Source organism: Rutidosis leptorrhynchoides, chromosome 5 (genome assembly GCF_046630445.1).
Source record: "Rutidosis leptorrhynchoides isolate AG116_Rl617_1_P2 chromosome 5, CSIRO_AGI_Rlap_v1, whole genome shotgun sequence".
In the NCBI taxonomy this organism is placed as follows: Eukaryota; Viridiplantae; Streptophyta; class Magnoliopsida; order Asterales; family Asteraceae; genus Rutidosis; species Rutidosis leptorrhynchoides.
This window is the reverse complement of record NC_092337.1, coordinates 248,396,632-248,409,882: the sequence shown is the minus strand read 5'-3', so window position 1 is coordinate 248,409,882 and position 13,251 is coordinate 248,396,632. Positions and strand designations below refer to the sequence as shown.

At 32.1% G+C, this 13,251-nt stretch overlaps 1 long non-coding RNA gene across 3 annotated transcripts; it reads right to left on the bottom strand.

Moving 5' to 3' along the window:
- Positions 1–4,132: 4,132 nt before the first annotated feature.
- Positions 4,133–6,039, bottom strand: LOC139850438 (uncharacterized). Of its 3 annotated transcripts, XR_011760034.1 has the most exons (4): positions 5,993–6,039; positions 5,800–5,891; positions 5,566–5,632; positions 4,133–4,215 (listed from the first exon to the last, which is right to left on the bottom strand). It is a non-coding gene; the product is annotated as an uncharacterized lncRNA (long non-coding RNA). The 3 variants fall into 3 exon arrangements; XR_011760032.1 differs by having other exon boundaries at positions 5,800–6,015; XR_011760033.1 differs by lacking the exon at positions 4,133–4,215 and adding an exon at positions 5,179–5,258 and having other exon boundaries at positions 5,800–6,015.
- Positions 6,040–13,251: the final 7,212 nt, after the last annotated feature.

Below are 13,251 nucleotides of genomic sequence, written 5' to 3'. Positions count from 1 at the left end.
ACATTTGGGCAGAACCCCGTCGTAGTATTTTATGTATAATACTAATAATTTTTCTCAAAATAATACTAATACTAGTAATATTAGGATTAATATTAATAATCTTGATAATCTTAATTAATAATAATAATAAAAATATTTTTAATTTATTTATTTATGTAAGTATACGGAGTAATATAAGAAAGAAGAAGTAGGGAAAAAAAAAGTGTGAAAGTAAGAGGCCAGATCCAGCGAATTTATGCTGTCCACTTTTTAGGTCGGCAAACATTACACGTTTCGCGTAGATGGGTACGCGATCCGCGTAAGGTATATTCACGAAAGTTGTAGATTTTTGAGTTACGGTCGTCTGGACACCAGGATCACCCTTTTTCGAGTCAGTATGAATTAGTTATGATTTTTCTCGTGCAAGTGCGCAAGTTTAGTGATTCCCAACATTTTAACTTACAATCTGTGATGAAATGTTGTAGTCTTTTGGTGCTCATTAGAAATCTTTATTTTATCTTTATTTTTTTTATATCATTGAAAATCCATAAAAATATTTTATAATCAAATTCTATTATATCAAAAAAAATGTGTTCGTACTAAATTGAATATAATTTAGTTTTTCCAGGATTAGTTATATTCAAAATCATTCTTTTAAAGGTTTCATCTATATCGTAAAACGTTTTCAATATTAAGAAAACTAAATAATTAACCTATCAAGTGACACAAGTCAATCATTGCAAGGTACGCTTTTGATAATTAAACAAGACTCTCCGCTAACCTCTGTCTAATCCTCAATAATAACACTTTTGTTCTTACACGGAATTACTTTACCAAATATTCCGAATACCGTTAAAAGTAAGGGTTTCCTAATTCAAAGTGGACCTTATGACAAAGACTCATAATCCTAACTCAATGTATCTGATAATTCAATCGAATAATATTATCTTTTAATCACATTGATAACTATAATAAACTTATAGTGAAATAAAATACGTTTATGTACAGTATTATATATAATACACATGATTGTTCGTGAATCGTCAGACATGGTCAAAGGGTAACGAATTTCATGAATATAGATTTCAAGGTTTTCGAGACTCAATATTACAGATTTTGCTTATCGTGTCGGATACATATAAAGATTAAGGTTTAAATTTGGTTGGAAATTTCCGGGTCATTACATCAACTAGCCAACTTACAAGTGTGGGATGTTGTAGTATGCTAGGAGAAGTAATAAGGTTAAAAGACTCTTGCATGCTTGAAGTATTTTGTCTCTAAATTAACTTAATAAATCCTAGTTTAACCTTAATGTAATACCAACTTAAAACATGGGCTTACAAGTCCATTAAATGTGTAAGGTGGGCTTACTAGTCGATGAAATAAAAGTCCAAGCCCAAGTACAAGTAAGTATGCAATTTAAATAAATAAAACCCAAGTAATTAACTACCAACCTTAGTTAATTAAAATGATTAATAATAAATAATCATGAATGTAAATAATATTCAAAAAATATTATTCGTGAAAAGTACGAGTGTCACAAAGACTTGTCGGGCCATGGAAAAGTTAAATACGGTAACAAGTAAATGTATACAAATACATTCATTAATGCGCAAGTATTAATAATAAATATTAATAATAAACGTTGGAAAATTCCGGGTTGTTACAACTTCTCCCTCGAACATTTCCGCTTCCAACGTGGAGTCACATGTAGTAATCACGCATTTGAAAACTCGCTTCGTACACTAACGCATCATATTACAACAACCGTACTTCACAATCGACCTAAAAGTAGAACAATTCACCGACAATCATCGTCGTCATGCCATTCAATCCTATGAAACACAGCCAAGCCCGACAATCATAACATCTTTCATGAATTTTAGGATCTCACCACACGCTAATAATCACTAGCATGCACTACCGCAACAATCAATATCTCATACACTCAACGTCCAGAATTCCCATCTAGGAAATACGAAAGACACCCCATATCCCTTCAAGTTCTCTCGACTAAAACTCGCAACAAGCTACATCCACAACTACAACACCCAACGGGATCTACTAAATCCACTACGTCGTGAACCATGTCTTGCATTAATCCGAATCGAGAAGGATTCATGCTTCCTTAAACTCCGTACTCCATCAGTTCATAAACGTACCACTCAACAGTAACACAACCGCTTATGCGCAAAGATTTGTTCTCCACCCCATAAAACCCGTGATTCTATATTTTACAAGTCGATGCCAATGGGGCAATCGACACACTCCTCCGACGAACACTTCTTACAGTCACCAAACCGGGTTATTCCTTCAACGAAGAAATTTCGGTATCCTCAAATAATCACACTAGGGACGCAAACTTTCCCATCAATCGTTCCGCACACGACCATCAGTCTCTGGATTAATCCAGGATGACAATAATACACCACGAGTTAGACGAAATACCAACACTCGATACAGGGTTTCTCCCATAAACCCTCCAACACATACATACAATATGGCTTCCTAATACTAGCATGGAAACTATTCGTGTACTAAAATCCTGTCAACAATGAATTATCATTACAGCAATTCACAATTCGTCAAGCGACCCACAGAAATATCCACCAACGCCTGGTGAATCCTCTTGCCTCGACCGTCCGTTAAGGATGGTCTCGACCTTTCAATGCAACTAACGAGTTGCATCACTAGGGAATACACCCTCGCACATAACCAACATCCGTATGTCTCTATGTGAGACAATCAGAATCGGCACTCCCCGCCTCACAATCATCCATAAAGTGGAATAATCCACTAATAATTTCCACAATCACGTTTCCCGAAAGGGAAAATACAGTATTCACCACGATATCGAACGCATTCCCATTCAATTATACTGTCTGAGTTTCACGACAACCGAGATTTTTCACTACGAGAGCACCCGCAATGACAACTTCATTCTCTCACTCCGAGATCTCAAACTTCACACTTGGTCTCATACCGCACTTGGTACCGCACGACCACCTTACACAAAGAGATTTACACTTCATTTGATCCCGTCATCACAACTCTACACATAACATTTAGGAATCGTAACGCACGATCTCGAGCCAACATCAACAACCCGTCACTCTTCCTCGTTAGGAACTCCGAATACCTATTAGGGCTTAGCATGGTACACTCTAACACTTCACTATACATAACACCACCGGAGCTTCCTTGGGTGGCAGTAAAAACTCCCCCACTTAGGATTCATCTCCACATTCTCACCGCCAAGATGATAACATCCCGTGGTATCGCAATTCCACGTCACACATGACCATTCTCACTGTTGGTCATAAACACCAAATCACTGCAATTTCACTTTAGGTCTCAGAGCCATCATACACAGTCATTATAGATGTCGTACACGCGACGATATCGCACCTTCATACCACAAATCATAACTAACAGCCTTTCATCGTTCGCAAACCGAACTCCACCCAAGTCTTACATACGCCTCTAACCCTAGGCATATTCCATTCCGCTCAATTAGTCGTGCTTCTCAGTCGAGATCACCCGACCTTCTACTCAACGAACCCTTACCAGCAATTGCTCACTCTCATGGAGAAGAGTGACCAATCTGACACAATAATTGCGTTTACTGCAATATCTGTGACGACCCGGGAATTTTCGATCAAATTTAAACTTAATCTTATATGAGTTTGACACGATAAGCAAAGTCTGTAATATTGAAGTCTCAAAAAGTTTGAACTGTTTCATATATTCAATCGAACTTCGACTACTCTCGACGATTCACGAACAATTAATTGTAAATAGATATGTGTGTATGTATATATAAATAATAAAACAAAAGTTGACTGTTTTTACAAACATTACTAACAGCATACTTAATATGAAAAACTTTACTTAGATATACTACCACAAAGCAAAATAATGGAGTAGTCGATGGCCAAGTAATCTTAACCTATATGTAGAAATACTACCACATATTAAGTACATTTCATACCATTCATAAAACATTACCTTTTAAACTGGTGATTTATTTTATTGGATATAATAGCAACTAAAGATTAGTCAAAATCAAAACCAATATAAGAGTGATTTTATTCAACTGAAACTCATAAGAGTAATTTTGTACATCACAAAAAGTAAAAAACTAAGATAATCATCCGAATTTTTGACAATCTTACTTGAGCGTGAAATTACATATAAGATGAGGTATCTCGCCGTTGTAACCATCAGTCACGTTACCTGAGATTTCACTATTTAAATTCAACCCTGAAAAGTGAAAACTCAAACAATGTATAGACTAAATTTCATGTTTTTTATTAATTCAAAAACGACGCATTCTAATTACTTTTTCACCTAGATAAAACAAAGAATCACCAAAAATAAGGTCAACTTGATTTCAGCTTATGTCATAAAAAACGAAGTATATTAATAGTAAAAGTTGTATTGAAATCAAATAAGGATGCTAATATTTTGATTTCAGTGGATTCTTTGGCTATAGCCTATATCTACATTTCCCTCTCTTAGTCGAAGCAAAGTCGTCTTTCCTTAAGCTACAACCTGAAACACTTATACAATCCTATGAACCTTCAAATATGATACATGTTCAAATTTTAATGTATAAACATCTAAGAAGCAATATGATTGTCTTTCTATAGACAATCCCTATAATGAACGTCGGAAAATAGTAACATGATATGGGCGTACTATATCAACGTAGCCATTTCGACCCAATCCCCTTATTATAGATGAGTCATATTTTAGTTTTCGATTAGTCTATAGAATGAGGCTTATTAAACCAATGATCACCCTTGACTTTTGTGACCTATTAAGCAACTAAGATATTGTAACCGATATAGATATATTAATACTTGTCAACATGGGCTTCCAGCTGATAGGCGAACCCCTGAATTAATTCAACACTTTACATATGATTACAAAAACGACTTTAGTACGATAATAAACTAAACCTATATAATAATAAACTTGTAAAAGCTGTAAACATAAATAATACACCTCCATTATATTTTGACCCAGTTGAGTTACCATTTTAGTTAACTTTGTTTGACCCATTAGTGATAACCCAAAGCTCAAATATACCCATTAACATCAACTTTTAGGAAGCTATTTAACAAACTAACAAAGTAATCTTATCCAAAATTGTTGAGAAATCACCTTGGCTAGGATGTACTCTTCTCTAGTTTTAAAATCAAGAGGTTCTTAATTGTGACATTGTTCCATCTTTTCGAACAGTTATCTTAACCAAGGTTTCAATGGACAAAAATCTACACAAATGCAAGAAGTCGGTTAATTAAAAAATCAACCGAAGGCAGTAAAACAAAGTGTCGGTGAACTACCCAAAAGATTAAACTATTAAAGGTCGGACCCAAAAAGGTAGTAAAAACAAAGTGATGTAGTGCATGCCAAAAGGGATGGAAAGTTGTATAAATTCCTAAAAACGAAACAGCTATAATGGAAGTAAGATGGAACACTTTAAAAAAATACATGTTGCACATATAAATGAGAAATTAACGTGTTTATGTCTATATGTGAATTAGGGGATTTAACAATTGTAGGTAAAGAAATACTCACATTTTTGCCACTTCAGTAACTCCTTGACGGCAAGTCATGTCAGAAAGCTTCAACTTTTTCAATCTCGCTACAATTAAGAAATTATATCCGAGATCAGTCAACAAAAACTTATACAGAAGCTTATTAATGTCAATAAAAACTTATACAAAAACTTATCAGTCAACTAAATCCCTAATATTTGCCAACAATTAGAATCGATTATTCACAATCACCGAGAAAATAAATACGTGTTACCTAAATCGCATCAGTGAATCTCCAAATCCTAACTTGATTTTGGCAAATCATAAATTCAAACCGGCGATGAACAACGTGCAAACCCTAAATCGCTGCAAAGCATAGTTACACTTTCTGGCATAAACGATTACAAAATTTATACGTTATTGTGCAGAAAAAGGCAACGGATTAAGCGGTGATTACGGAGACATACAATATGGCGGCTACAGACCATGATCGTTGGTGTAATCGACGATGGGGTTTTTCTTGTTAACAGAAAGAGAAAGAGGGGGTGTTGCAGTTTTTTAATCTTTGAGAGATAGGAGATTTTCATTGGGCCAGGTGTCATTTTTTAAGGAGTAAAATGAAAAAGTAGTATTCAATTGAAAAAATACACCTGGCATAACTGATGAGGAGTAAATGTGAGTGTGACAAGTCGGACTTGACCTTTACGGTTTGTAAAAGGGAGAGAAGTATATTAAAAATAAATATTAAATGATTGTAATACTTATTTGATGTTTCGATTGATATTAAGCAAGTTAAATTCAAACTTATGTAATTTTAAAATAAACGGTGATACGAAAATGAGTTCTATAAATATTAGGCTTATTAAAAATGTATTTAAGAACTATTTGATAAATTTCAACACTTTTTATATTTTACTCATAAATGAGAGGGACAGTTGATTTAATTTTTATTTATTAAATTAATGATTGAATTTTATACCATAATGACCAAAATAATAAATACATTTAATCTAAAAATTTGAGATTTTTAGGAACACTTTTATGCGTTAACTATTTAGCAATGGACACGATATAGTCATCCGGACAAACTGTCGGTAGAGTAAGTTAAATGAAACAACTGCTGCACTATTTCTCCTATAATTCAATTGATCTCTAATCTATATTATAATATTTATTAGATGTACTGGTTCTCTCCACTTGTGTTAGGATATTCCTTTTATGATTATATATAGAATATAGATGATACATATACAATATAAAACACACTTGTGTTTACTAAACTTTCTATCTATTTTGTTTATTTGAAACCCACCACTGCCTTGCTTTTCTATCTATTTTCTGTTTCGATCGGTCTAGAACCGAATCCATCATCATCGAATAATAATACTACTACTATGTCATTTCTCTTATTACAATCGAATCAAACAATCACCTTCATAAGACTAGACGACCACCATCATCGAGCCATCATTGCCTTCGATTATTATCACCACCACCTTCATCAACTAGACAAACCATCGACCTTGATCATCTCATCGCCACCTTCCTTCTTAGTGTAAAGCTCTACACCATTCTTAGTTCACCATCAACCACTAATTCGTTTCATGAATCACAACCAAACAATATGTTTGTAATCGATAATCACAACCATCGTGAACCAACTCGATCTCTCTCTTCTCTCTCCCTAACCTTGAACCGCCACCAATCACACCATGAAAACCCACCACTCTCTCTCACACACTATATCACACACACACACACACACACTCTCTCTCTCTCTCCTATTTTGCTCGATAACCGTCTTATTCTTTCTACTACTCGTTACTTTTACTGCTACAACGTGTGTTTCTATTTTCAATTTATCGTCGAGCAAAACCAATGACTCAATTGTTTTAATTTACTTCTACATTCTTATGTTCTAACTTGAACCTCAACCAACACGTGTAAGTGCTACTGTTTTTTTTTTTTTGCTATTGTTTAATGAGGGAAAGGAAAAGAGTAGGATAATTGAGTATTGGTCTTAAAAGTAAATACTCCACTTCAATTTGCTTGGTCTTTTTGTAATACATACTGAAACTTGATGATTGATATTAAAAAGCCATCAAGTACGGAGTAAATAATTAGAAACTAGGTGGACGAGAATAAAGAGGTGGGTGGAAGTGATATCGAGTGTAGGGCATGCCACTTTATGTGGTGTCGTTGAACATGATAATGGTGATAATTGATTTTGACGCGAATGATAATAGTGAAATTACGAGGTTACTGTAAACACGATGAAGCTATGATCAAGTTGATATATTATGATAAACGATTAATTGATGATGAAGATGTTCGATTAAATGATGATGATGTATTAAAACGATTATGATAGTGATAAGATGTTAAATGGGTTATGATTTTAGTTGTGGTATGATACATAAAATGATAGGAATTTTGATGATGATACAGGATGTTGGTGATGATACATGATAATGGTGATATCATGAAGAAGATGAAGTCTGGTTTATAAGGGTTAAAAATATTTAGTGTAATAATAAATTCAGAAAGCGTCAAACAGCTCAATTGTTTGGTGGATGGTTATTAACGAAAGGACCTGAGTTCGATCCCAGGCTACTACACATTTTTTTGTGATTATTCTGCTGCAGTCCATTAAGCTTAGTGGATTTTGAGTTAGGCTAGTAAATCAGTTTAGAAAAATTTAACTGTTGGGCCGCATTTGTTTCGGACCGAGATCCATTTGAATATTCTGTTGGGCCAAATGTTATGAGAAAGATGATGAAACAATTTACTTACATGTTATATAATTACACGATCGAGTTATATAAAGAATTGAATCAGCGGATTAGTGGTTAGGGATGTTTGTGTTGAACGAGATGTCGCGGGTTCGAGTCTCGTCTGGGGCATTTATTTAAAAAAAAAAAAAAAGCTTGGAGAGGGTATACACTTTTATTTTATTGCTATCATTATTATTATTAGTTATTATTATGTTTATTAGTATTATTATTGTTATTATTGTGATTATTATGGTTATTGTTATTATTAGTATTATAGTTATTATTATAAGTATAATAATCGTATTTATTATTATTATCATAGAAATAAGTATTATATCTATTATTATAATTATTTTGAGTATTACATATGATATTATTATTAATTTTAAAACTTTAATATTATTATTACGATGAGAAGGTTTAGTATTATTATCATTATAAAAATAATACAAATTATTATTATTTTCATAAATACTAGTATTAATATCTTTTTGTAAATAATAAAATTGTTAATATTAACATAAGCATTATTATTTATATTATCATGAGTAATATTATTATGTAATTACTAAAAATCATTATCATAACAATCATTAACCGTAAAATTTATATTTTTGTCATTAATATCATTAATATTATCACTAATAAAATTATTAACATTATTACCTTTATTAATAAAATTAAGTATTATAATTATTATTATTATTTTTACCATATTTAATATAATTTTAGTATTGTTATAATTATTTTTTTAACAAACAAACAAATGATATATATATATATATATATATATATATATATATATATATATATATACTTAATATATATAGCATAACAAAATTAATATTTTTATGAATACATAAAACATATATATATATATATATATATATATATATATATATATATATATATATATATATATATATATATATATATATATATATATATATATATATATATATTAATAATATAAATATGATATAACTAATAAATTTATATATATATAAATTTGTTTGATTACCATTATATGTGTTAATATATATAAAAATTATATAGGTTCGTGAATCCGAGGCCAACTGATAATGCTAAAAATGAACATATATTTCATAGCATTATCCCTCAAGAAAGACAAGCTTTTAGTTGCAAATGTTCTATTTGCAAGTGATATTCGTTTAAATAATAAAAGGTGAAGACAAAAGACAGATTCGACGATTTGAAGACGCAAACGACCAAAAAGCTAAAAAGAACAAAGTACAATCAAAGTGGTTCAAATTATTGATGAGAAACGTATCGAAATTACTAGAGTACAAGACGCAAAATGAAAGTACAAGATATTAAATTGTACGCAAGGACGTTCGAAAATCCGAAACCGGGACTAGAGTCAACTCTCAACGCTCGACGCAACGGACTAAAAATTACAAGTCAACTATGCACATGAATATAATATAATATATAATTAATTCTTAAAATTATTTATATATTATATTATTTAATAAAACCGTAGACAAGAAGCAAACAACCACATGTGAGCTGTAAAAAGTGGCCATGCGATCGCATGGCCTGGAAGAAGGAATTTCATGCGATCGCATGACCCAAAATGTCAGGCCACATCTATAAATTTCGCAGTTTTTGGTCGAATAACACACATCTTTTTCTCTTCTCACTCTCACGTATTATATATATATTATAATTTTAATTTTAATTTTAATTTAATTTAATAATAATAAGGGTATGTTAGCGAATGTTGTAAGGGTGTAAGTCGAAATTCTGTCCGTGTAACGCTACGCTATTATTAATCATTGTAAGTTATGTTCAACCTTTTTAAATTAATATCTCGTAGCTAAGTTATTATTATGCTTATTTAAGCCCAAGTAATCGTGATGTTGGGCTAATTATTAAAATTGGGTAATTGGGCTTTGTACCATAATTGGGGTTTGGACAAAAGAACGACACTTGTAAAATTTAGACTATGGGCTATTAATGGGCTTTATATTTGTTTAATTAAATGATAGTTTGTTAATTTAATATAAAGATTTACAATTGGACGTACCTATAAATAACCATATACACTCGATCGGACACGATGGGCGGGATATTTATAAGTACTAATAATCGTTCATTTAACCAGACACGGGAATGGATTAATAGTTAATGGACTTATTAAAACAAGGGTGAATTATATACAAGGAAAATTGGTGTAATTATAGTTTAAGTCCCCAATTAGTTGGAATATTTGACTTCGGATATAAGGATAATTTGACGAGGACACTCGCACTTTATATTTATGACTGATGGACTGTTATGGATAAAAACCAGACGGACATATTGAATAATCCAGGACAAAGGACAATTAACCCATGGTAATAAACTAAAATCAACACGTCAAACATCATGATTACGGAAGTTTAAATAAGCATAATTCCTTTATTTCATATTTAATTGTACTTTTAATTATCGCACTTTAATTTATTGTCATTTTAATTATCGTACTTTTTAATTATCGCAATTTTATTTATCGTCATTTTATTTATCGCACTTTATTTATCACAATTTCATTATCGTTATTTACTTTACGCTTAAAATTAAGTTATTTTTATTTTACATTAGGTTTTAACTGCGACTTAAGTTTTAAAATCGACAAACCGGTCATTAAACGGTAAAAACCCCCTTTTATAATAATAATACTACTTATATTTGTATTTATATTTATACAAATATAGTTTTAAAAATATAGCGTTAAACTTGGCTTGCTCCCTGTGGAACGAACCAAACTTACTAAAAACTACACTACTGTACGATTAGGTACACTGCCTATAAGTGTTGTAGCAAGGTTTAGGTATATCCATTCTATAAATAAATAAATATCTTGTGTAAAATTGTATCGTATTTAATAGTATTTTGCAGTAAAAATATAACTATTTCGTATACACCTCTACGCACATCACCAACCCTGCATTGTTCAGTTTCGTCGTATGAATATTTTTACTACAAAATATTGGATAGTGAGTTTCATTTACTCCATTTTTAAATGCTTTTACAATATATATTTTTGGGACTGAGAATACATGCGCTGTTTTTATAACTGTTTTACGAAATAGACACAAGTACTCGAAAATTACATTCTATGGTTAGATTATCGAATCGAATTTCACCCTTTTAGCTTGGTAGCCTAAGAATTAGGGAACAGACACCCTAATTGACGCGAATCCTAAAGGTAGATCTACGGGCACTAACTCCCCCCATACTTAAAAATGGTATGCTTTAGTACTTCGAGTTTATATTATATAGATGGATTTCTGTTTTGGGGATATTCTATAGGCATGATGTTAATGTCGGTTACCAGGTGTTCAATCCATATGAATGATTTTTAAACACTTGCGAGTGTATGATTATTGAATAAAGGAAATCTTGTGGTCTATTATATTATTGAAAATGATTGTTTACGATAAACTAATGAACTCACCAACCTTTTGGTTGACACTTGAAAGCATGTTTATTCTCATGTATGAAAGAAATCTTCCGCTGTGCATTTGCTCATTTTAGAGATATTAATTGGAGTTATTCATGACATATTTCAAAAGACGTTGCATTCGAGTCGTTGATTTCATCAAGATTATTATTAAGTCAATTATAGTTGGATATATTATGAAATGGTATGCATGCCATCAACTTTTGACGTAATGAAAGTTTATCTTTTTAAAAATAAATGCAATGTTTGTAAAATATATCATAGAGAGGTAAAATACCTCACGATGTAACTAAATGTAATGTATTCGTCCAGATGGATTAGGACGGGTCGATATAGGTGGTATCAGAGTAGTGGTCTTAGCGAACCAGGTCTTGCATTAGTGTGTCTAACTGATAGTTGTTAAGATGCATTAGTGAGTCTGGACTTCGACCGTGTCTGCATGTCAAAAGTTTTGCTTATCATTTCGTGTCGAAAATTACATGCTTATCATCCTTAGGGAATTACCTGCTTATCATTCTTAGGGAATTACCTGCTTATCATTCTTAGTCTAGACACGTTTTACTGCATTGACTGCATAAATAGTGTATAGACAAAAATTTATATCTTAGCAGAGCGTATCTGTTACTGTAAGCTTTGCCTGTCATATTCTATAAATTTCTCCGTAATCTATGAAACCTTTTGTTCTATATATATAGATATTCTATGTCATTAGAATATCATCCAATAGCCAGAAATCATTTCCTATCGAAAAATCCTTTACTCAATCGTACAAAATGGAACTCGTCACTAGTTCAAGTTCTTCAGAACCCGACAGCTATTCCGACATGGATGTTCACCTAAGCTCCGGAAGCAATGTCACCAGAATGAATCAACCAATCAGCCATCCTCAATTCATCTGATGGGTTCATAGTCAACTAAACCAATGAAGTTAAGAAGAAAGCGATCCTTTCCACCCACCGATTTTCCCTCTTGGTGAAGAACCTGAAGCACTTACCTGCGAACCTGTTCGAAACACCATATTCACCCTCATTGTCAGGATATCCCACAACGATTATATGATATCCCAAATTCTAAACCTTATTCACCCGCTCGTTTCGACCGACAATCATCCCGGAATAATGGAAGAAGTCAACGAGCTTAGAGCTAGAGTAATCAATTTAGAAAATATGGTGCAAAACTTACCAGCTTCAGTAACATCACCGGCACCAACAGTACCACCAACAACCTAAGTTTCAACATTACATGCCTCAACATCTCATTCTGTACCTCGAGTATAATCATCATTCTACAGGACGTTCTACATCATTTATCTTCGTTCGACATGATGGTTATGTAACCTCTAATGTTTTAGAGATTATGTACTCTAGTTCTAACCGTAAACCAAATGAGTTTAATATCATATTAACTCATTAAATCCATGATTACATGTGAAGAAATATATATGTAAGTATAAATTTTCATAAAGATCGTAATTAAAAAAATT